The sequence below is a fragment of the Symphalangus syndactylus genome, chromosome 15 (genome assembly GCF_028878055.3).
Source record: "Symphalangus syndactylus isolate Jambi chromosome 15, NHGRI_mSymSyn1-v2.1_pri, whole genome shotgun sequence".
Taxonomy (NCBI): Eukaryota; Metazoa; Chordata; class Mammalia; order Primates; family Hylobatidae; genus Symphalangus; species Symphalangus syndactylus.
The window spans coordinates 63,092,327-63,113,953 of NC_072437.2; the positions used below are offsets into that span (position 1 = coordinate 63,092,327).

A 21,627-nucleotide genomic window follows, 5' to 3' on the forward strand; every position below is an offset into this window, starting at 1 on the left:
TTAGAGGATCATCTATATGTAGCCTGAGTGTTGACCATATTTTCATGTGATTGTTGGTTGTTTGTGTATCTTCTTTGAATAAATATTTATGTAAGTTTTTGCTCATTTTAAAATTGTCTTCATGTAATTGAGTTGTAAGAGTTATTTATATATTCTTAATATTAAACTTTTATGAGATACAAGATTTGCAAGTATTTTCTCCTATTCTGTAGGTTGCAGTTTCAACTTTTTCAAAATGCCCTGTGATAGTCAAACATTTTTAATTTTGATAAAGTCTTATTTATCTTCTTTTTAGTTGTGGCTTGTGCTTTGGTGTTATATCTAAGAAGTCATTGCCAAACCCGAGGTCATGAAGATTTATTGCCTCCACAATGTCTTCTGTCTTCTTCTAATTTTTTAAAGGTTTTAGCTCTTATATTTAAGTAATTGATCCCTTTTAACTTATTTTAACACATAATGTGAGGTAGAGGTCCAACCTTTTTTTTTTTTTTTTGGATGTGGATACCAACTTGCCCCAGTGCTACTTTTTGACGAGACTATTCCTCTTCATTGAACAGTCTTGTCATGCTTGTCAAAAATAAATTGGCTAAAGATACATGACTTTATTTCTTGACTTTCAACTTTATTCCCTTAATTTATATGTCTGTTTTTATACTAGTACCACACTGTTTTGATTACTGTAGTTTTATTGAAGTTTTGAAATCAAGGAAATATGAATGCTCTTTCTTTTCTTTTTTTTTTTTTTTTTTATTATACTTTAGGGTTTTAGGGTACAAGTGCACAATGTGCAGGTTTGTTACATATGTATCCATGTGCCATGTTGATTTCCTGCACCCATTAACTCGTCATTTAGCATTAGGTGTATCTCCTAATGCTGTCCCTCCCCCCTCCCCCCGCCCCACAACAGTCCCCGGAGCGTGATGTTCCCCTTCCTGTGTCCATGAGTTCTCCTTGTTCAATTCCCACCTATGAGTGAGAACATGCGGTGTTTGGTTTTTTGTCCTTGCGATAGTTTACTGAGAATGATGTTTTCCAGTTTCATCCATGTCCCTACAAAGGACACGAACTCATCATTTTTTATGGCTGCATAGTATTCCATGGTGTATATGTGCCACATTTTCTTAATCCAGTCTATCGTTGTTGGACATTTGGGTTGGTTCCAACTCTTTGCTATTGTGAATAGTGCCGCAATAAACATACGTGTGCATGTGTCTTTATAGCAGCATGATTTATAGTCCTTTGGGTATATACCCAGTAATGGGATGGCTGGGTCAAATGGTATTTCTAGTTCGAGATCCCTGAGGAATCGCCACACTGACTTCCACAATGGTTGAACTAGTTTACAGTCCCACCAACAGTGTAAAAGTGTTCCTATTTCTCCACATCCTCTCCAGCACCTGTTGTTTCCTGATTTTTTAATGATGGCCATTCTAACTGGTGTGAGATGGTATCTCACTGTGGTTTTGATTTGCATTTCTCTGATGGCCAGTGATGAGGAGCATTTCTTCATGTGTTTTTTGGCTGCATAAATGTCTTCTTTTGAGAAGTGTCTGTTCATGTCCTCTGCCCACTTTTTGATGGGGTTGTTTGTTTTTTTCTGACCTGATGGATTCACAGCTGAATTCTACCAGAGGTACAAGGAGGAACTGGTACCATTCCTTCTAAAACTATTCCAATCGATAGAAAAAGAGGGAATCCTCCCTAACACATTTTACGAAGCCAGCATCGTCCTGATACCAAAACCTGGCAGAGACATAACCAAAAAAGAGAATTTCAGACCAATATCCTTGATGAACATTGATGCAAAAATCCTCAATAAAATACTGGCAAACCGAATCCAGCAGCACATCAAAAAGCTTATCCACCATGATCAAGTGGGCTTCATCCCTGGGATGCAAGGCTGGTTCAACATACGCAAATCAATAAATGTAATCCAGCATATAAACAGAACCAAAGACAAAAACCACATGATTATCTCAATAGATGCAGAAAAGGCCTTTGACAAAATTCAACAACCCTTCATGCTAAAAACTCTCAATAAATTAGGTATTGATGGGACGTATCTCAAAATAATAAGAGCTATCTACGACAAACCCACAGCCAATATCATACTGAATGGGCAAAAACTGGAAGCATTCCCTCTGAAAACTGGCACAAGACAGGGATGCCCTCTCTCACCGCTCCTATTCAACATAGTGCTGGAAGTTCTGGCCAGAGCAATCAGGCAGGAGAAGGAAATAAAGGGTATTCAATTAGGAAAAGAGGAAGTCAAATTGTCCCTGTTTGCAGATGACATGATTGTATATCTAGAAAACCCCATTGTCTCAGCCCAAAATCTCCTTAAGCTGATTAGCAACTTCAGCAAAGTCTCAGGATACAAAATTAATGTACAAAAATCACAAGCATTCTTGTACACCAATAACAGACAAACAGAGAGCCAAATCATGAGTGAACTCCCATTCACAATTGCTTCAAAGAGAATAAAATACCTAGGAATCCAACTTACAAGGGATGTGAAGGACCTCTTCAAGGAGAACTACAAACCACTGCTCAATGAAATAAAAGAGGTTACAAACAAATGGAAGAACATTCCATGCTCATGGGTTGGAAGAATCAATATCGTGAAAATGGCCATACTGCCCAAGGTAATTTATAGATTCAATGCCATCCCCATCAAGCTACCAATGACTTTCTTCACAGAATTGGAAAAAACTACTTTAAAGTTCATATGGAACCAAAAAAGAGCCCGCATCGCCAAGTCAATCCTAAGCCACAAGAACAAAGCTGGAGGCATCACGCTACCTGACTTTAAACTATACTACAAGGCTACAGTAACCAAAACAGCATGGTACTGGTACCACAACAGAGACATAGATCAATGGAACAGAACAGAGTCCTCAGAAATGATGCCACATAGCTACAACTATCTGATCTTTGACAAACCTGACAAAAACAAGAAATGGGGAAAGGATTCCCTATTTAATAAATGGTGCTGGGAAAACTGGCTAGCCATATGTAGAAAGCTGCAACTGGATCCCTTCCTTACACCTTATACAAAAATTAATTCAAGATGGATTAAAGACTTATATGTTAGACCTAAAACCATTAAAATCCTACAAGAAAACCTAGGCAATACCATTCAGGACATAGGCGTGGGCAAGGACTTCATGTCTAAAACACCAAAAGCAATGGCAACAAAAGCCAAAATCGACAAATGGGATCTCATTAAACTAAAGAGCTTCTGCACAGCAAAAGAAACTATCATCAGAGTGAACAGGCAACCTACACAATGGGAGAAAATTTTTGCAACCTACTCATCTGACAAAGGGCTAATATCCAGAATCTACAATGAACTCTTTTCTTTTTTAATGTTTTGGTTATTCAGGGTCCCTTGGTATTCCACGACTTTGAGGCACAGATTTTCTATTTCTGTAAAAAATGCTGTTTGAATTCTAATAGGGATTACATTGAATCTGTAGCTCAATGTTAGTAGTATTCTCATGTTATAAAGTCTTCTAATCTGTGAACATTGCTGCTTATTTTTGTCTTTAATTTCTTTCAGCAGAGTTTTCAGTATACAAGTCTTTCATCTCTTTGGTTAAATTTATTCCTAGGTATTTTATTCTTTTGCAAGCTATTATAAATGAAATTGTTTTCTTAATTTTATTTTCAGATTGCTGATTGATGGTGTATAAAACACAATTTTGTGTATTGAAACTATTCTGTAACTGACCTCATTTATTAGCTCTAGTAATATTTTGTTTTTTTCTTGGGATTTTCTGTGTATAAAATTATGTCATCTCTAGTAGAAACAGCTTAAATTGTTTCTAATTGGGATGCTTTTTTTTCTTTTTCTTGCCTACTTTCATATATATATATATATATATAGCAAACTTCTAATACAATGTTGAATATTGATGGTGTAAAAGGTTATTCTTATCTTATTCCTGATCTTAGGGGCAAAGCTTTCCACATTTCACCTTTGTGCATAATGTAAGCTGTGAGTTTTTCATAAATGTCCTGTATCTTGTTAAGAAAATTCCTTCCTATTGCTAGATTATTGAGTTTTTTTTCCTATCATGAACAAGTGTTGGAATCTATCAATTTTTTTTTCTTTTAAAAATGTTCCTTAGTTCTATTAATGTGTGTATTACTTAGATTGATTTTCTCTATTTGAACAACCCTTGTATTACTGGGATAAGTCCCACTTGTTTCGTGGTATATAATACTTAAAATATGCTATTAAATTCCATTTGTCAGTATTCTGTTAAGGATGTTGGCATGAAATTCACAAGAGCTATTGGTTGGTTGTCTTTTTTTCCTGACATATCTTTGTCTGCATTTGGTATAGGTCATACTAGCATCACAGAATATGTTAGTATGTGTGATTCCTCTTTAATTTTTAAAAAGAGATTGAAGAAGATTGGTGTTACATCTTTAGATATTTTGTAGAAATCGTGAGTGAAACCATCTGATCTTGGACTTTTCATTGCTGAAAGTTATTATTATTACTATTACTATTGCTGGTTAAATCTAATTTCTTCTCACAGGTCTTCAGATTTTCTGTTTTTTCATAATCCAGCTTTTGTAGATTGTGTGTTTCTAAACATTTGTCTATTGCTCTTTGGTCACCAAGTTTGGTGTACATTTGTTCATAATTGTTTTTATAATCCTTTATATTTCTATAAAGATAAATAGGGATGGCCTCACTTTCATTTCTGGTTTTAGTTATTTGTGTATTCTCTCTTTTTACTTTGTATTTAAAGCTAAAGTTTTGCCAGTTTTTTGACCTTTTCCAAGAGCCAATTTTGTGTTTCATTCTCTTTCTATTCCCTATTTTATTTGTTTCAGCTCTAATCATTAATGTTCCATCATTCTGCTAGTTTTGGGTTTAGTTTTCTCTTATTTTTATAGTAACCATGGTGTAATGTTGAGTTATTGATTTGAGATATTCTTCTTAGTTTTAAATTTAATATTTAGTGCTTTAAATTTCCCTTCAGAACTGCTTTCACTGCATTCCATGTTTCTATATGTTGTGTTTTTTTTTATGCTTTACATTATTTAAATATTTTCAAATTCCTTGAAATTTATTTTATGGCCTGAAATATCCTGGAGACTGTATAATGTGCACTATAGAAGAATGTACTCTCTGCCGTACTGGGAGAGTGTTCTGTATATGGCTGTTGGGTCTCACTAGTTTACAGAATTTCTCACATTCTCTATTATTCATCTTCTATCTACCCATTATTAAAAGCAGTGTATTAAATTCTCCATTTTCTTAGTAGAAATGCTTATTGTTCCCTCCAATTCTGTCAATGTTTGCCCCATATGTTTCAGGAGTTCAGTTGTTTGTTGCATATACATTTATAATTGTCATATCTTCTTGATGGATTCATTTTTTGTCAATATATACTCTTCTTACTTCTTGAAATATCTTTTGACTTAAGGTCTATTTTGTATCGTATTAATATAACCAACTCAGTTTGCCTTTGATTACTATTTGCAAGGAGTATCTTTTTTTCTTCCATTTTTTCATTTTCAAATTATTTGTCATTTTGGATCTAAATTTAAAAGACCATTATTTATATCAACTCTGCCTCTCTCTGTATTACGAATGGAGAGTTTAATCCACTTACATTTAAAGTAATTACTGATAACAAGAGGCTTCTGCCATTTCATTATTTGTTTTTTTCTGTCATCCCTTCTTTGTCATTTCCTACATCACTGCCTTTTTTATGTTTAATAGATTTTACCATACCATTTTAATTTTCTTCTTATTTCCTTTTGCAAACAATTTTTAGATATTTTCTTAGGGATTACTATTAAAGTCCTAAATTCATAACAATCTACTTTAAATAGATACCAACTTAGCTTCAATAGCATTCAAAAACTGTGCTCTTATACAAATCTATCCCACAATTTTGTTGTCACAAATCATATCGTTATATAATCTGTACCCACTAATATAAATTTATAAATCCTGTTTTATATATTTGTCTTTCAAAATATGCACGAAATAGAAAGAGGAGTTGCAAACTAGAAACGTAATAATACTGATATTTATATTTAGCTGAAGGACACCTTTTAGTATTTCTTATAGGGCAATTCTGTTAGCAAATGAAGTTTACTAGCTTTTGTTTATTTAGAAAGGCCTCTTTTCTTTACATCGGAGGAATATTTTGTCAGATATAGAATACTTTTGGTGAATATAGAATTTTGGGGTGAGTTTTTTTCATTCTTTTGGCACTCTAAAAATGTCTTCTCACTCTTTTCCAGCCTCCATAACTTCTGTTGAGAAATCGGCCTTCATCTTATTGATGATGACTTTCATGTGATGAGTTTCTTCTCTCTTGATTCCTTCAAGGTTCCATCTTTGTCCTTGGCTTTTCACAATCTGTTTATAATGTGTCACCATGTTAATATCTTTATGTTTATTCTTCCTGTACCTCACTGAGCTTCTTGATGTGTAAATTCATGTCTTTTTAAATATCTGAGACATTTTCAGTCATTACTTCTTCAAATATTATTTCTTCCCACTTCTCTCCAGTTTTTCCTCTGAGATTCTCATTATGCATATATTGGCATTCTTGATAGTGTCCCAGTTCACCTAGTCTGTTTACTTTGTTCACTCCTTTTTCTTTCTTCTGCTCAGACTCATTAACTTAAATTTTTCCTGTCTTCAACTTCTCTGATACTTCTTTCTGCTACTCAATTCTACTACCAAAACCCTCTAGCATGTTTTTACATTTTAGTTATTAAAATATTTATCTGTAGAATTTCTGTTCGATTTCTTTTAAAGTTTGGTCTCTTTATTAATATTCTCTATTTGTTAATACATTGTTCTCTGGGTTTTCTTTAGCTCTTTATCTATGGCTTCTTTTAGCTCTTTGAGAATATTTAAGGCAGGTGTTTTAAAGTGTTAGTCTACTAAGTCCAATGTCTATACTTTCTCAACGATAGTTTCTGTTCATTTCTTTTGCAAAGTGGCAACACTTTCTTCTTTCTTTGTATGCCTTTGATTTTGTTGTTTGTTTTTATTGGGCATTTTGAATACTACAATGTGGTAGCTTCAGAAGTCGGATTCTTTCCCTTCTTTAGGGTTTGTTGTTGTTTATTTTCATAAGGTATAGATGGTTACTTGTTTAGTAACTTTTATAAAGTCTTTTTTGTCATATAGTCTGTATTTTCTGTCATGTGTAGTCTCTGATGTCTCTGTTTCTTTAGTGTGTGTTCAACTAGTGTTTCTAACAGATTTCTCTCTGAGCAACACAAGAGGAAAAATTAAAATAAGAAAGAGAGAGAAAGAGACAGAGAAGAGGAAAAGAAAGCAGAAACAAAACAACAAACATAATCTCAGTCTTTGCTTATAGTATGTGCTAGGGCCTTCAACACTTAGTAAGGCAGTTTACAACTCTGCTGTCACTGAGACTAGAGATCAGCCAAAGTTGAAAGCTTAGAGTCTTCTCAGGATTTTTGTGTGCATACATTATGCTCTGGGCATGCACGTGGCTTTCTCTATTCCCCATATAAACAGGCATTTTTGAATGGCCTAATTTTGCAAAGAAATCCTCTCCCCAAATTTTTCCTCTAAGGCTTTTGATGTTCTATTGTATGCTTCAACTGTAATGTCGCCCCCGGTGGCTGCAGTTTGTTCATTGACCTTACAATGTTTTTGGGAAATGTCCCCTGCTTTTTGGTCCAGTGTGAGTTTCTTTTTTTTTTTTTTATTATTATTATACTTTAGGTTTTAGGGTACATGTGCACAATGTGCAGGTTTGTTACATATGTATCCATGTGCCATGTTGTTTTGCTGCACCCATTAACTCGTCATTTAGCATTAGGTATATCTCCTAATGCTGTCCCTCCCCCCTCTCCCCACCCCACAACAGTCCCCGGAGCGTGATGTTCCCCTTCCTGTGTCCATGAGTTCTCATTGTTCAATTCCCACCTATGAGTGAGAACATGCGGTGTTTGGTTTTTTGTCCTTGCGATAGTTTACTGAGAATGATGTTTTCCAGTTTCATTCACGTCCCTACAAAGGACATGAACTCATCATTTTTTATGGCTGCATAGTATTCCATGGTGTATAGGTGCCACATTTTCTTAATCCAGTCTATCGTTGTTGGACATTTGGGTTGGTTCCAAGTCTTTGCTATTGTGAATAGTGCTGCAATAAACATACGTGTGCATGTGTCTTTATAGCAGCATGATTTATAGTCCTTTGGGTGTGAGTTTCAAGTTAGAAAAACCAAAGACAAATGACTTGTGTCAGTCCTTCAGGTAGCTTCTAAACAGGTTGAAACAGACAAACACAATTCTTTGGGAATAAGGTCTGTAACAGAGCCTCTGGTCACAGGAACCAGAGTCCCACATTGGAAATTGTATCTTAGAAGAAATAGCCAACAAGTAAATATTATTGATAGTCTTTAAAATACATTTTTACAAGTAATTTGCTCAAATTTAGATTCTAACAAGGTATACATATTAGTTTTCTATCATAAATTTATTTGCAATAAATTTATGTTTTCTTTTAAAATATCCCACGTCATACTTTTTACTTTGATTTGTCACGGGGTCAATTCACTTTATATAAATAATAAGTTATCTTTAAAATGTGATGAGATTCAGAGAAGTTTTGGCAAACTTCCTTCATAGGTTGTTCTGGGTGCTTCATATTTAGCACCACATCCAGAGGAACAAAATCTATTTTTAAAGGTTAGGACTGCAAATAGCTCCACTGCAAGATTTTCTTTGAACCTTTCATGTCATAATTTTATAGTCCTTATTCTTTGCCTGATTCAGTCATTTAATTACCATTGATAACAGTGGCTTTCTAGTTCTATTATTTATCCTACATTTATTAGTTATAATTCTTCAGTAAAGATTTTCCCCTCATCAAAGAAGACTATTTGGAAAGGCAAAAAATAATTAATGCTTTGTTTTGATAGTTTATGTTTGTTTTTGGTCTTTTTTTTCTACTTTTTTGAGTTAATACCATAACTTTTTACATGGTCAGTGTTTGTTCAATAGTATTTATCATTATTTTTGATGCTCAAATTATTCAGCATTGGCCTATAGGTGCTCCCTTATGTGGGCTTATGTATCTTTAAAATATATGTAACTTCTTCTTCTTCTTTTTTTTTTTTTTTTTTTTTTTTTTTGAGACATAGTCTTGCTTTGTCGCCCAGGCTGGGGTGCAATGCCACCATCTTGGCTCACTGCAACCTCCACCTCCTAGGTTCAAGTGATTCTCCTGCCTCCGCCTCCCGCGTAGCTGGGATTCCAGGCATCCGCCATCATGCCTGGCTAATTTTTGTATTTTTAATTGAAACAGGGTTTGACCATGTTGGCCAGGCTGTTCTGGAACTCCTGACCTCAGGTGATCTGCCCGCCTTGACCTCCCAAAGTGCTGGGATTACCGGTGTGAGCCACCACACCCGGCCAAAATATATGTAATTTCTAAACACTAAAAAAGGTGTTTTTTACAGCCCTGAAATGTTTTTCTTTGTTGCTCTTATAAAGCATTAAAACACACATAAAAACAACAGCTTTTCACATTATATGAATACTAGCTTGTTTTTATTTGTAGATAAAATAAAACAAAAAATATAATAGTTATATAATTTTGTATAACGCCTCTTGTTATTTCCATTTTGTCTGACTATTAATATTAGTCTAGAGAAAAGCATGGCAGTGATTTAATTTCTATAAATTGATTAGAGTTTAAAGGCAGCAAACGTTCAGGGAGCCACATCATTCTATCTATGAGTATTGTTTTCTGAGTCCTCTCTTCAAATCAGCTTGCTGAAGGATTAGGGCTTGCCCCTTTTATTCAGGTAAAGTCAACTCAATATGAAACATAAAAGTTATTGTATTTCTCATTTTTTGAGTGATGCTTAAAGCATTAAAAAATAGTTGGGTAGATATAAAGCATTGTATCATAACTTCTCAGCAATTGTATTTCTAAGCAATTTAAAAATAAATTCTGCATTTAAATTATTTATGCATTTTGTGCTGACCTTTATGATAAAACATACAGTGGTAGATGGGGTGATGATGTTTTGATATATCAAGGTCAGGAATGCTTTCAAGGAGAGAAAAGCAAATTAAAAGCTTGAAAACTATGTTCATACAATTGTTGTATTCTTTAAAAGCTTTTACTTTTGGGGTAGCCTTATATAATACATCTCTTGCTTCTCTGTGTTATCCAGAGGACTTTATTCTAACAAATCCACAATTAATGTATAGCATTTAGTCTCTAAATTACTCCTCAGAGAAGGTAATATTGATCAATTATAACTCTATATCACTAAATTTTCAAATAAATATTAAAGAAACTCACAAGCTCACTCATCTCTGTTATGCATTTGGATACCTATAATGAAAGAAGGTACTAAATTATTCTGAAAACTTCGAGAGAAATTACAGGATTACATAGCCACCTGAATACAAAACAGCTTTTCACAAAAAATATTCATTCAAATAAAAATAAGGGAGACTGTTTCTTTTTTATTGCTGTTGTTCTTATAAAGTATTATTTCTTTTTCTTGTATTTGTGAAAAATCAGTACTGTAATAGGAAAGAAACCATGTGTGCAAGCAGCTGTTTATTTCATGGAGATTGTGAAAAAGTTTCCATTAATACAGATCCTCAGATATCTGCCTCTAGATCCCAGATAAGCACCAGTTGCAGCAGTCAAACGTCATCTATCTGTATATCAAGATAAATTATGAAAGGATTATATACCACCTGTCTAAATGACAAAGAGAAGAAAGGTAAGTAGCCTGGAAGAAAGGAAGTGACTTAGAGTCCCCTAATGTTTCCCTAAGCAAGAATAAACTTTAGCCAGACTTCCTGGCTCTAGGCCCCTGCCCTCCAGGTTCTTAGAACATTTACTTTAGAAAACTTGTAATTATAATCTTTTTTTCTGCCCATTTGATGTGAAAATATTTTAGAAAGCCTTTTCCTAGCTTTAGTAATCAGGACTTTTTTTTACCTCAAATACCTGGCAGCCATCTCTTTGAAATGTAATCATCAAGAAAGATGGAATCTCTACCTCCCAATGTCTTGGGAGAGTAGGAGCTTGACCTCTGTGATCCCCTTTCTCTAAATTGCAAAACTACCTCCTGTCATGAATATACAAGACAGTTTACTTTTTGTGGGTAGGGGGGTGCGGGGGGCGGAGGGTAAGACCAAATAGCAAATACAAATAGCCTGTGATCCTCTTGCCTTATGCCATCTCTACCTCAATTCTTATAAACTCTTCGTCCATTTGTTTTAGTAAAGTTGAACCTCTTGCCCTGTTGCAATAGCCTGGAATAAGTCTTCCTTGTCTATGTAATTTTAGACAGTACAATTTTTGCTGTGGCACAATGTTTAAAGAAAGGTAGGAGAGAGAGAGAAACCGTAGAGAGACTAGAAGATAACATAATTATTTGTAGGAATAATTATGTTATCTTATTTATTCCTGTAATATTTACAGGAAGTTAGGAAAAACTTCCTAACACTCAAAATTCTAAAACAATAAAATAAATTTTGATACACTTTAACACTATATAATTATTTTGCATAACAAAAAAGATCAAAGTTATAAATCAAATGAACTGATGAAAAAAATTCTTGCACTTTATAGCACAGAGAAAAGGTTAGCATCCCTGATATAAAAAGAATTTCTAAAAATCAAGAACAACACATAACAGAACATGGGCAAAAAGGAACAAATAATCACATCACATTTTTCAAAAAAGTTAAAAACAGTCTTATCACTACAAGAAGATGCTTGATTTTGCCAAAATAGCAGAAATGCAAATTAAAACTTCATTAAAATATTTTTACCTACTTAGCATAATTTTTAAAAAAAATTTCAAACTTTAGCAGCATACTCTGTTTTAATTCCCTTTTTCTTTTGCTGTCTGCCTTTATTCTCTTCGATAAAAATTTTATTTTTTGAATATATAAACTATGCATAAATTATCAAATTCAATACTACATAAAAAGAATTATTATGAGGGTTCTAATTATATCTCTGCCTTCTGTCCTTGTCTTTCCCTACCATTATAGAAAGCATTTGTATTAATTTTTATTTACTTTTCTAAAACTTATTTTAGCAAATATATATGCATGTGAGTGAACACGTTAATACATATACACATTTCTCTTCCTCTTTCTTATAGAAAAAGTGGCATGCAGTACTTATTGTTCTGCACTTTGCCTTTTTCATTTTATATTCCATCCTGCAGATTATTTCCAGTCGGTGCATAGATGTTCTTTCTTCATTTTTACAGCTACAGAATGTTTCAGTATGTGGATGAACTATAAGTTATTCAACTAGTCCTGCACTCATAGACACCTGAATTATTTCCAAACTTTTGTAATTACAAATTATACCACAGTAAATAACCTTAGACCCAAGCCTTCTTACATTTTTGGCAATGTTTCATAGAAGTGGGCTTGCTGGGTCAAAAGATAAATGAACATATATGTTTTCTAGATATTGTTAAATTTATCTCTACTGGGGTTGTACCATTATTTATTCCCAATGTCAATGTAAGATAGATCTCCCCAAAAGTAATGTATGGTCATGCTTTTGTGATGGGGCCCATCTGCAGGGGTAAATGACATCTCTGAGTAGTATTAATTTGCATTTCTCCTATTATGAGTGAAATTGACCCTAATGTGGCCTAACTTTCACAGTAGTGAGGACTAAGTTCTGTTTTTTTTTTTTTTTTTTTTTTTTTTTTTTTAATCTTGCCCAAATTCCCATCTAATGGGTCTGGGGAGTTAAGCCCTACAAACCATAAATTCTCATCATATGGGTTTTATTTAACTCTGTATATCATGACTTACTTTCCAATCTGACTCTGGCAACACAAGGAGGAAAATCAACATATTTTACTCCAAAACATATTTCTCTGCCATATCTTGAAATTGTCCTGTAAAGTCTCTTGTGGGAAAAAGTCACTTCTGTAGATAATCCCCTCTCCCCATTGTTTTCCTTTCTGCCTTTCCAGATCCATGAGATAACCAACTAAGAGCCAGGCACCCTTTTAGGTCCAATAAGAAACATTTTACCACCTGCTCTCTCTCTGAAGTCTGCTATGTGAGATATTCCTCTGCACAATAAAACTTCGTGTCCCATAACCTTTATCTTAACCTGAACATTTCCTTTCTATTGATCCCAGGTCTTCAGATAAACTCAACTGTCAACCAGAAAATGTTTAAATTTACCTATAGCTGGAAGCCCCCACTTTGAGTTGTCCCGCCTTTCTGAACCAAACCAATGTATTTCTTAAATGTGTTTGTTTGATGTCTCATGCCTCCCTAAAATATATAAAACAAGCTGTACCTCTACCACCTTGGGAACATGTTCTCAGGACCTCCACGGACCATGATCACTCATATTTGGCTCAGAATAAATCTCTTAAAATATTTTATAGAGTTTGACTCTTTTCGTTGACAGTAGATATATACTATCTCTCCTATTCATTTATCTTCTTGTAGCTCCAGAACTTTGACTTACCCTAAGCTGATGAGTTTTTCTCATTCATCGAATTAATAAACAAAATAGCATGATAATTTTCTCTACTCCCAACACCTCTTTACACTTGTGCTTATATACTCTACATCAGCAAAGTGCAGAGACAGTGCCATATTCTTCTAACTTAAAATGTATGCAAACAAAAAATCCCTTTTTGATCTAACCACCCTTCTTTGCCATTGTTCTGCTTCCAAAATAGCTCTTCAAAAAGTATCTCTATTTCTTGTCATCATTTTTTGTCTCTCTGAAGTTCACACTTGTCCCTTCACTGGGCTGATTTCATCAAGGTTCCCCAAATCCTCCATGCAGTTAAGCCCCAAAGCCAACGTGAAGCCTTTCTAATTTAGCCTATCAGCATAATTTTATACACATGATCAAATCCTTCTTGAAATACTGTCTTTGCTTCCAAGACAGCACAACCTGGCTTGTTTTCTTTCTTATAAGATGTTACTTTTCCACCCCTCTTTGGAACTCTTCCATTCTCCCTTACTCTCCCCTGGGGATTTCACCTAATTTCATGGCTTTAAATGTTAGCTATATGATAATTACCAAGAGAGACAATAAGCAGGGTTAATAGACACACAGACATTTGCTCTATCAGTTAGTAACTCTTTGTTTTTGGAACAAACACTTAATTTCTTTACGTCTTAGCCTTCTCATTGTAAAATGTTGATAATAATAGTACCTATGGGAATTTTGTGTAAATTAAAAACTCATACATATAGTAGACAAAACAGTTCCTAGGATATAATAAATACAAAAGCAGCATGAATGGATATTATTTTAGTCTCAGGGAAACTCTCTCTTACTGAAACTGCAGACTCCTAAACACACAGTTGTTTTTTTTAACACCTTCACCTAGTTATTTTATGAGGCCTCTAAACAATATATACAGTATGCCTCTTGATTTTATGTCTCAAACCTTTCCTCAAATTCTTTCTCTTCTAGGTAAAGGGGAATTCCATTCTTACTTTCACATTCCAAATTTGTTCTATCAGCAAATTCTTTTGACTTTCCCTTCAAAATGGATCAATAACCTGACAATTTCTCACCATCTCTGTTGCTACTATTCTAGTTGGAGTGAGCATCATCTCATATTGATTCTTGCCTCAAAATGATCTACTTACTTCTGTTCTTGGCCCTCTTTAACATATATTTCCATATGGCAGCCAGAGTGACTCAGTAGACTATATATTATGTCTTTTTCTGGTTTAAACACTCCCATGACTTTCTTCATGAAAAGCCAAACTCACTGCTCTGGCTTGAAAGATCTCAGAGAATACATTGCCACATGCTTGACCTCTCTAATCTCTAATTCTAGGCCTTCTCCCCTCTGGCCTCACTGGCTTCATTCCTATTCCCGGAACATTCGCCTGTGTTCAGCTTCAGGATATATCTTTTTCTTGTTGGTTTCTCTGTCTGGAATGGTCCCCCTAGAGACATCTACATTTCAGACTTCCTTATAAATTCTTTACTCAGAAATCAATTTACGGAAAGACCTTCTCTTTAACATTAAATTTCCTCCCTCTACCACCCTTGCACTTCTGTTACCAGTTTTACTTCTTTCATTCACACTTTCAGCATTCTATTTTATTGATTTTTTTCTCATTTTTTTTTGTCTTTCTCTTGCTATAAATGTAAATTCCATAGTGCTCTTAAATTTTGTCTCCACTGTGAAACCCTCAGTGTTGGAACAGTGCCTAGCACAAAGAAGACATGTGGCCCGGCACGGTGGCTCACGCCTGTAATCCCAGCACTTTGGGAGGCCAAGGCAGGTGGATCACTAGGTCAGGAGATCAAGACCATCCTAGCTAACATGGTGAAACCCCATCTCCACTAAAAATACAGAAAATTAGCTGGGCGTGGTGGCAGGTGCCTGTAGTCCCAGCTACTTGGGAGGCTGAGGCAGGAGAATGGCATGAATCCAGGAGCCGGAAGTTGCAGTGAGCCAAGAACGCGCCACTGCACTCCAGCCGGGGCAGCACAGTGAGACTACATCTCAAAGAAAAAAAAAGGCATGTATAAATATTAGCTAGATAAATCAATGAATTGACTAGGCTATTGATTGTAAAAAAAAAAAAACAGTTTTTTGTAGACCACTATGAATTTTAAAAGGCAATTTTCCAGAATATAACAAATAAAGGTACGCAAAACATTTGTTTGGATTCATATTTAATAAATTAAATAGAGAGAAGAAAATAAGGGTATTTTCTCTTTTTATTTCTCTCCCCGTGTCTCTATACATATACACACATATGCTTATATACACATAAAACTTAAGCACACTTTAATTACGTACACGTTATGCTTATTTAAGATTCAAAAATTTAAAATATCATGCACAAACAGCTCAAGAGAGATAAAAGAAGCCACGAAGAATTCCTTCATTCAGAAGTTGCTATAGATATTTTAGCATATAAATGTGATATTGTTTACATATATATTTTACAGAAAATTGAGATTTTTATACTTGTATGAACCCATATTATAATTAAACAACAGAATCCTATCTTGGTGGGTAGCTACTGTGCTGTATACTTACTCCAAATTGTTTTATATTCCTCCATCCTTTACACATAGAAAACTATATTTTATCATCTTTTTCCATTTAGATAAGACCACGTAATTAGCTCAGGCCACAGACATGTGAGCAGAATAAATGCACTTTATATCTATAATGAAAAAAAGAAACGCCCTTCAGACTTTCTTTAGGAAGGCTATGCAGCTGTGAAAGAAGCATTCTGGATCTCTGAGTCAGCACCTTGAGATCAGATGCCCAGGATTAGCTCACTCTGTGGTAGATCCCGTGTGAGTGAGAAAGACACTTTTGTTAGTTTGTTGAGAGTTACAAGTTGCTTGCTACTTCAGCATAGCTTATTCTATTAAGACTAGTACACCCATGATGGTATCTTCCCCAATCATTAATTATTTTTCTATATTTCTATTTTATTTCTTGTGTATCATTCTGTCATAGATGTTTTAAAACCTAAGTACTGATAAAACAATGATTTAATTAAGTTTCCTAAAATTCTAGTTTCTGATTTGCTTAGCAGTTTGTTCTTCCTCTAGAAAAGTTATGTGCTCTCATATTGCCAATTCTGATTCATCGTCCTCAATAAAAGAGCACATTGGACTCTAAAGGTAGAATATAAAATATTTATTCCACCTTTCTATATTGGCAATACTGAGAAATTTCTTTGGGTATAAAGTAACAATCTCACTTTCACTCCCACTTAAGGGATTATTTTCTGAAATAGAACAGCCATTATTAATGGCCTCTGTGATCCACCTGCAAAAGAGGATTTTTACTGGCCCAATTACCTTCTTCTCATACCTTAACTCTGATGCAGATGTTGTCCTAAGAGTCAAATTATTTCAAGTGTCATAGGACAGAAGCAAGGGGGATTAAAAAAGGCAAAGAGATAATGCTGGCTGACAGCTGGAGCGGTGGTTTTCAGGGGGGTGAGGTATAACAGAAGTAAAAGAGTAATTGTGTTGAGTAAAGGAAGTGGCTGAAAAAGAAAAATTATTTCTGTCATCTATCAACCATCTATCTATGATATTTTTATGTTTATCTCTATAATTTATTGATTATCTATCTATCTAATTTATTTATGTCTCTATCTCCCACTAATCACATTTAATTAATTCAAGAAAATAGTTTTGACTTTAACTTTGATTTCTGGACTGTAATCTTTGATGAAGATTCAGATCTGAGGTCCGGTTATATTTATATTATATAAGCAACTCCTACCCTTTTAATTCTATTCATGTTTCAAATCAAGTTTTTAATTACCTCAACCTTTGTTTCATTTATATTTTCCAAACAGTTTTGCAAACACATCTGTAATAACTGAAATGTATCTCAATTTTTATTTTATTTTTCTCAAACTCAAATGCTCTAGTTCAAATTATATTCATAGATAAAATATGAATTAGATAATCACAACCTAGAAATCTAAAAACCATTGTCAGAAATCAGTTATTCTAATAACTGATTTATTCCTACCTCTACTGGTATAGTGAAAATGACTTGATTTGCAGTTTATTAGATGACACTACTGGAGTTTTATAGTTGCTGTTGTATTCTCTTTGGAGAAAATAGTTGGCATTACTAAAATTTAAATACAAAAAATTAACACAAATATAATGTATTGTGAAGAGTTCAAATTCAGTTTTCTTTGACAAATTTAATATTAGTTTTGATCAAATAAAAATATGACATTATCTTAACAGTTATCATAAATATAAACTACTTTTGTCTTCAGAAAATCTCCTGGAGACAGTTAAAAGATATCTTATTGATAACACAATTTACATTATATCTCAGTTTTATAGCCTAAAGGGAGAGGTTGACTGTGTATATTATATCAGCATACAGATTTATATGATTTGATGTATTCACATCCAGGGAAGCTCAATATTTTATTTTCTGAAGCAAGAAAGTTTTCCTCTCACTGACTCACCCCAGAAGAATGGTGATACACATAACTATATTGGCCAAACTAGAACACATGTCTATATTGGTACTACATCTAGTAGACAAAATATATAAATAAATAATAACTAAAAATATAAAAATACATATACAGGCACAGTTATTAAATAAAAGCAAATGAATTCAATAATCTAAAGTTATTAGTAAAATTGGCAAACAGTTAACAAAACTAATTCTCATTTTCAGTAAGAATGCAGAAAAATGTAAAAACTCATTCAGTTAGTAAAGGGTAAATTGTTACACTAAAAAATAAGTTTATTTTTACATATGAGACACAATTTTTTATATGCAGGCCTCAGAAATTCTACACACAGAAACTTATGCTCTGTAGAAAATAATGATGTTTTATGAAAATATTCTGAAGCTGGGATGCTTATCAGATATTGTTTATTGTCACAAATATTTGAAAAAAGTCAAATAGGTTAAAACAAAGACATAAATAAGTAATCATTAAATTATAAGAGAATACATTCATATGATGCAATACCTTCTTTTATTTACATTGGAGAATAATATTTATTTCCTTGGAAAAATATTTCTATTATCTGAAAGAGCTTTTTATTATGTTATTGATACTGACAAGAGACAGGCAAATTCCTAGGCAGACAGGGATGGGTTCCCAGTGAAGCCCGACCTTCAAGCCAAGGACAATTTAAAGCCTGAAAATCGAGCTGCCAGATCCAGATTGATTCCACAACTAGAGTGAGAACTTCTATCCCCATCTTAAGAGTTTGGGTATAAAGTAAGAATTGGCAATATGAGAGCACATAACTTTTCTAGAGGAAGAACAAACTGCTAAGCAAATCAGAAACTAGAATTTTAGGAAACTTAAGAGTGAGAACTTCTTATCCCCTACTCTAAGCCCATAAAAACCCCAAACTTAGCCTCACAGATGGCTACCCACTTTCGGACATCCTCTTGTTGCAGAGAGCTTTCTTTCTGTCACTCAATAACATTTTACCCTGCCTTACTCACTCTCCTGTGTCCATGTACCTTATTCCTCTGGGTCATGAGACAAGAACCCAGAACTCACTGAACTGTGGGAGTGAAAGAGCTCCTGCTCTCCAAGCTACAGGTGGAGGAAGTAAAAGAGCTGTAATAGTCCCTCCGGCTTGCCAAACAACTGGAGAGGAGAAGCCACTGGGTGCCACTCCCTCCTGCTCACTGAACTATGGGAGCAAAAAAGCTACAACATTACTATACTTAGTATAGATAATATATATAATATTCCTGTGACATCTGTGTGTATATATGTAGGTATATGTGATTGTGGTATATGTGATATTTATTATATATATATATATATACACACACACATATATAATAAATATATATATTTAGAAACAGATTGACAAAATACAAAGATTTTAATGCTCCATATTATTGAAAATTTCTCATTTGCATCATGATTTGTCTTTTTTTAACGTTTATCTTTAACCACTGAAGTTCAGTTGGGGCCTCTGCTCCAAGTCATTGTCATCACTCCATGGCCTGGACTCATGGAAAAGCTATCGTTTTGAGTGGTTCTGTTTCTAGTTGCACTAACAGAGAAAAAGTTACATGGCAAATCATTCCATTTGCTTCTTGTGGTGATGTCCAGAAGTCAGGCGTGGCCAAAGCAAGACTCACAACCCCTGTAACTTCAAAGGGCATGGAGGTGAGCCACTCTGTGCTGCATGTGCTTAGACTAAAGAGCGATGGAGGTGTTGTGAACAGCATTAATGATTCCCACACTTACGTGTCAGGTGGGGAAGAGAGAGAAAAAGAAAGACAGGAAGTAAGACATTTCCAATGAAGAGATAGTCTTTACTGATAGCCATTTATTTTTTTTGTGTGGTAATTACAGCTCTTGCCTTGAAATTTGTTTCATAAACTTCCTATGGTGGTTATTGAGACACCTAGCACTGTTTGGCCTGTGGGTTCATCTAAGAGACACAAACTTATTTAAATCAAACCAAAAGAAAGCTACTCAAAGCCTAGCAGAACATACTGAGTTTTAGATCCATTGCCTCATTTTTATAAAGTTCAACTTAATTTATTTTATTCCTCTATATGTATGATTATCTATATTGTTATGACTTATAATTACACAACTCTTATTTAGTGAGCAGTAACGAGTTAAAGATAAAAGTGCTGAGGCAGTGTTTCTCTGATTCTATGTCAGCCAACAGCTTTTGATATATGGCTACTTTGATTTAAAGAAACAGAGAGCATATAAATAAAGTTTTTTCTTACTTTCTTGATAAGAACTCTCTTCTTTGTGGAACTACACAGAACTTAGCTGTTTCCTATCCAAAAACTAGATTTCCTTGTAGGTTAGATAAATAATTTCCTCTACAACACGAAGGGAGAGAAGAAGCTTCAGAAAGACACGGGGCATCAGAATGCACCATAAACTGAGTTTATTCCCAACAGAAAAGCTAGTGATGCAAGGGAAAAGTTAGTCACATACACGATATAGGAGCCAAAACAGGGGAATGTCAGAACTCAATGGCAGAAGTCAAGGAAGTGAAGTACGTGTTGCACAGGTAGCAGAGGATAGAAAATTTTAATTAGGGATTTAGAAAAAAGAATAACAATTTAAAGGGAAGAAAGAAAAAAAAAATGAAACCAGGGGTTCTTGAAGATTTGGCCAAGCACTGCAAATCTAGTAATAACAGTAATAAATACCCAATCTGTCACCTTCAGGGGAAAGTACAGAACAGCTACAATACATGCTACCATAGGTAGGGACTTCGTAAGAGAAAGGATTAATTTAGCCAGTAGAATTTATACATATATGTGTGTGTGTGTGTGTATGTGTGTGTATCTTGAGCAGGGCAAAATTAACAGATTTTGATATCAAATTAGGCCAGAGGTAAGACAGGCAACCATCAACTCACATTTGAGAATATACATACATTTGTAATTTTTATTTACGTGTTTAATTTGACTACTTAGCAAATAAAATTAAATCCACAATGAGTCCATGAGTTAGGTAGTCAGATGTGCTCTGTCTTTGAAAGTTTAATGTATGTAGTTTAATGTAGTATGGTTTTTAAGACAAAAATCACGGAATCTAGATGAAGACATCTCATCCCAGATTAAGACCATTCTCAGTCACTAGAGTTTTTCTATCCACAATAAGAGAAGTCTCAGAACTAAATCCAAATAGAAGCAGTTTGGCTTAACTTACATGATATTCATTCACATCAAGGAGAAATGCATGAGAATTGTAGTTAATTTGAATTCCCTTTGGAATGGAATTATTTCCATGGCTAATTATTTGCCTCCTGGAAAGACTGCAGGCAGCTTTGAGTGCTATGTGGCTCCCACAGGGAAACACTTATTAGGGACAAGGACACAAGATGATAATAGCACACAGGCATCAGTCCTAGAAGAGTGATATTATAAATACATGGTCTAATATGGTTGGCAGGAAAATACAAATGTTTTCATATAGAAAGAAAACTGGAAAAGTTAAGCTATTTGATGTCAAAAAAGAGTCACATGTTAGTATTGAGTAATATGGTGATTACAGCTAATGTTATTATTAGAAATAATAGTGCCACCTCAAATAGAAGAGTCATTCCAAATTCACCACTTTCAAAGA

At 34.2% G+C, this 21,627-nt stretch overlaps 1 long non-coding RNA gene across 1 annotated transcript in view; it reads right to left on the bottom strand.

Annotated features, from left to right (window-relative positions):
- Positions 1–13,006: 13,006 nt before the first annotated feature.
- The window catches only part of LOC129463919 (uncharacterized), a 36,462-nt gene continuing 27,841 nt past the window's right edge, over positions 13,007–21,627 (bottom strand). The window contains exons 2-3 of the long non-coding RNA XR_008651346.2: positions 16,080–16,209; positions 13,007–15,535 (exon numbers count right to left, since the gene is read on the bottom strand). This is a non-coding gene — a long non-coding RNA (uncharacterized lncRNA). The remainder of the gene's footprint in view (positions 15,536–16,079; positions 16,210–21,627) is intronic.